We start from the raw sequence: 4,465 nt of genomic DNA, 5'->3' as shown, positions 1-4,465 counted from the left end.
AATGATTAGATAAATGCTTGTACTATTATTTGGATTTGTATCAAACATTTACATATTTGCACCAACTGATGGGCAACTATTGATCATTCTCAAGCAATACTGATGACTTTTTTTGATGGATGGGGCTATGAATAATCACAGTGTCATGCTGTACTCACAACAAGTTGATACATTCTACGCCCTCAGTATTAGTTAATATAACTGTATCTTGTGCTTACCTCTCCTGCAGGGATGCCCACAGAGAGCCTCTGCACAGCATGGACCTTCTTGTTTAGGTGTTGATAGACCTTCGTGAGCTGGTTGACCTGCAGTATGTCTGTGCTGGCTGCTCCACTGGAAACCCTCCGGTGCTCAGCTGTCACATCCTCATCCTCGTTCTCAGGAGCCACCTGTGGCAATGTTTTGCCACAAATCAAAAGCCTGGAAAAGTGGGAAAAGTAATGAAGTAGAGAGACGGCCCATGGCATGAGAAATGTAATATTTCAGGCTTGCGAGGTACTTCAAAGGAAGAATTTGGGATATGTATATTTTTTTACATAATTTTAATTGCAATGGTCTTTAATTACATCTTTAATTATTCAGTCTTATATTAGAGATGTATTAAAACGTATTTACATGTGTTATCAATCCAATCACAAAAGCTACAGAGTGCATAGAGGAGTGTATTCTCACAGCATCATTTCTGCTCTCAGTTTTCCTCACCTGACTTTTCGCATTATGAACTTGTTAAGCAGGAGGCGGAGGGTGAAGAAGACCAGGCCTTGGATAAAGGAGGCAACGAACATCTTTTTGAAAGCCTCTGTGTAGAATGGGTTTTGATAGGCATCAATGCCATAACCACTGAGGATCTGGACCTCTATATTCTTCCTGGTCAAGTGCAATAACCCGTTCCCAAAATTAAACTGGGGGAAGATGAGGAAGGCGTTGAACATCCTTTCAAACATGGCCTTGATGAGCTGCAGGAGGAAAGGACAGAACAAAGTGCTTATCCTCAACTGTCTTGTCATTAGATGTGTGAATTATATTATACTATAACTCAGTATCATCACGGCTACAAAGAGCGACAAGGTGTAGTTCATTTCCTGAACACTCACACATTGAAACATGCATCTTAACACCTCAGTGCAAACAAACTATCTTGACTCAGGCAGTTTATGCTGACCTCAGGGTTGCTTGGTACAATTTGGCCCAAAAAGTAGAGGATGGACGTGGACATGATTGTGTTGACGCTGACGAAGAGGTTGATGCACACATAGGTGATGAAGGCCATTTCTGCATCCTTGAAGATACCTGCTAACAGATACATCCAGGGGAAGGTCGCAAACCTGAGGGGAAAAGAGAGGATAATTAATGTTTACAGAGAGCATCAAAGAAAAACTAACACCACACATAAAACACCCTTTAAACAGCCATGCTACTTAGTTCCACATGCATAATACACACAAAGTGGATATGGAATGTTGATCAAGAGTGAGGACTTTGCATTGTATTCACTAAAGTTATTCAGACTTTTCATAGGCGAAAACACAACAGCTGTAAGATAAAAATAGGCACCAAAGAATAGCAGAAAGAGAAGAAGGAAAACATTCAGTCATGATGCCAAGAACAAAGAAGATAAATTACTTCTCTCCTTATTCACCTGCAGGCAGAACATCATTTTCCTTCCTTTTTTGTTCTGTGTTTTCTCACACATAATCTGCTTATGTATTTGATTGGGAGGTCTGGGTCAGTGAAACACAGAAGCAGCAAGAAAGAAAGAAAATAAAAAGGTAAAGGGGAGAAAAAGTGAAAGATACACAATCATCCAGACAGAGTCAAAGCAGGTCCATGCCATACTCCTCCCCCATACAGTCCCGAAAATGTGCTTGGTAGGCAGACAAGTAACAGAAGCAAGAAGGCTGCAAACCAGAGCAGGTGGGTGCATCCCGACAGATGGAGCGCTGTGATTACTCATTGCTTGGGAGGGAGACATCTGTCAGATAAATGAGGAGCAGAGTGCTGCTGACTTGGCCTCCTAAGATCGAGGGCTTAGGAAGAGTCCCAGAACAGCAACAGCAAACACAGAAGCCTAAACCTCTGCCACAGCAGCGTAATTATGTGAATCATTCCAATGATCCAGATGCGGGAATCGTGGCACATCATGGGTTTGATACCATTGCAAAATCTACATATTGTGTTCAGAGTAATTAAAAAAACTTTTCTATGTATTTCAAAAAGATATACTGTAGTTCATTTCTATCTCACACACCAAGTTTCACCATTAAAGCTGAAAGTCTTGTTCTCCCCCTTCCTCTCTCTAGTGTATTTGGCTTAAGAGGGACAAACATATTGGCAGTGATTTTTCTAACAATCATTCAGTCCCAGAACCATCTGTCTTTGCAAGACAAACAGCAGCCTCCTAATGCCCCCTGCTGTAAATCCAACCTGGTGCTACACAAAGTACCAATTGCAATCAAGGCGAGAAAGTAGTACTGTAAAACTGCATTTGGTGTTTATGTTTTTCTTAATTGATTTTGTTAATTTTGTTAATTTTAATTAATTGACATTTTATTTTTAGACCATACATTACTTGTCATGCTTTGGGTATATACTCAATTTGACTGTCTTGCAGCATAACAAAGCATGTTTCTGGATACTCTGCATTCATCATTCACTTCCACACTGTGACACAACCTGTATACTTCCCCTTTACTTTTAGCAATGCTGCCACATTAAGAGATCCAGTACATGTTGAAGGACAAAGTAAAGAAAACTAACAGGACATTTTCTATAGATTATAATAAATCACCATACTCTCAATTATACTGACCCAAAGAGCACAAACAAGAGGGTGATGGCACCCAAATTTTGCCGTTCTGTGAACGCCGGTATCTGGAAGGCGGCGATCACGGCAACAGTGAAAGTCACAGGGATCAGATAGATGGCCTGTTGAAAAAAGATCAAACGCAATGCAACAACACAAAATAATTTAGCTTTAGAAAAAAGGTTCCCAACTGAAGTGCTGTATATAATTCACATTCTCGGTCGTCGGACAATATTTAAACAAGTTAAGTTGGATCGGCTGGTCGTTACCATGTCATATAAGAAGTTCACAGCCCAGTACAAAGGCTCGCTGATGCCTCCAATGTGCTGGAGCCTTTTGGCACCACTGTGGTGCTCGCTGACTTCATAGATGGCAAAACTGGCCGTTGTGATTGAGAAGCCCGTCAGCACACACAATGCCACAAGCATCTGCAGCATTCCCTGAACACTGTGAGGAAAAAACAACACAAACAGGATCAGTGACATAACTACGAAAACACATTATTAGTTATCAGATAATTTATCATTTACTTAAAATGAAGCTTAGGAAGTAGGAGTTAGCCACCAGGAGGCGACTCCACTGGTTGTAAACATTACAGTACTTTACTAGATTCACCTCCTTTTCAATAGCACATACAGCCAATTTAGCAAATTATGTTCCAATTAAGAATAAAGTAGATGGCACATATGAGTGGACACGTGTGATTGGCTGCTGGTCAAGTCCAATAGGAGCCTGGTTGCAGGTGATATCTTTGAAGTTCCGGTTACAAAAACTGAAATCTAGAAGTTTCACAATGGAAGGTTGTTTTGCAAATGCAAGACTACGTCCAGGCTTATGTAGAGCCTATACTGACAATAGGGAAAGCTACAGTGCTATGGGTTTAGATCCTTGGATAACTAAGTGTGCAAATCCATATACTTTGGTGTGTTGATTCACTTTGAATCAGGCAACCTGATGTAATACATTTCACTGAACAAGGGCCCATTTTACAGCCCTCCTACAAATCATATCACCACCTGCAGGGAACTGAATCATAGGAACTATCTAAAGCATTAAACTGAATTCTATCAACTAATGGCACAGTTAAAAGTGATCATGCTTGTACCTTACCTCTGACAAGATAATAGCCACAACAACATATGACTTCAAGCTGACAACAACTTTAGAATGCAGCTGCTGTTTACCCAGTTTGCACAGTGACACTGTTGTGAGGCTGCAGAGATTTTTCTACAGACTACTCACCGCAGACAACAAGCTCAGGCTTTGATCCCTCAGTTACTCTTAAACCTGGTGTGCTCGTTCAGAGTTTCTTAATGCTGCTACCTGTTCACCTCCCCTACTCTATTTCCCACACTGCTTGCGACTGTGGTACTTTTTTTTAACCTTTTATCTTTTAACTGGGGCACAAAAACCGTGAACAAAACAAAATAAGCTACTCAAGACTAAAAAAGGAGAAGCTGAAGCTGGCAGTGATGGATTGGGACGGAGGGAGAACAGAAGACGGGAACACGTGGTGGGCATTTTAGGGCAGAGTATAGCCAGCAGCAGCTAGCAGCAGCAGCAGCTAGTGAGTAGATTTGTTATCAATATGGCAATGATAGCCTTAGATTTTCTTTTCTTCCCATGGGCACACACTGTGAAAATCAAGACATCTGGAGTAAT

This window comes from Microchirus variegatus (assembly GCF_963457635.1).
Source record: "Microchirus variegatus genome assembly, chromosome: 22".
NCBI classification, from domain to species: domain Eukaryota; kingdom Metazoa; phylum Chordata; class Actinopteri; order Pleuronectiformes; family Soleidae; genus Microchirus; species Microchirus variegatus.
This window is presented reverse-complemented; position numbering follows the sequence as displayed.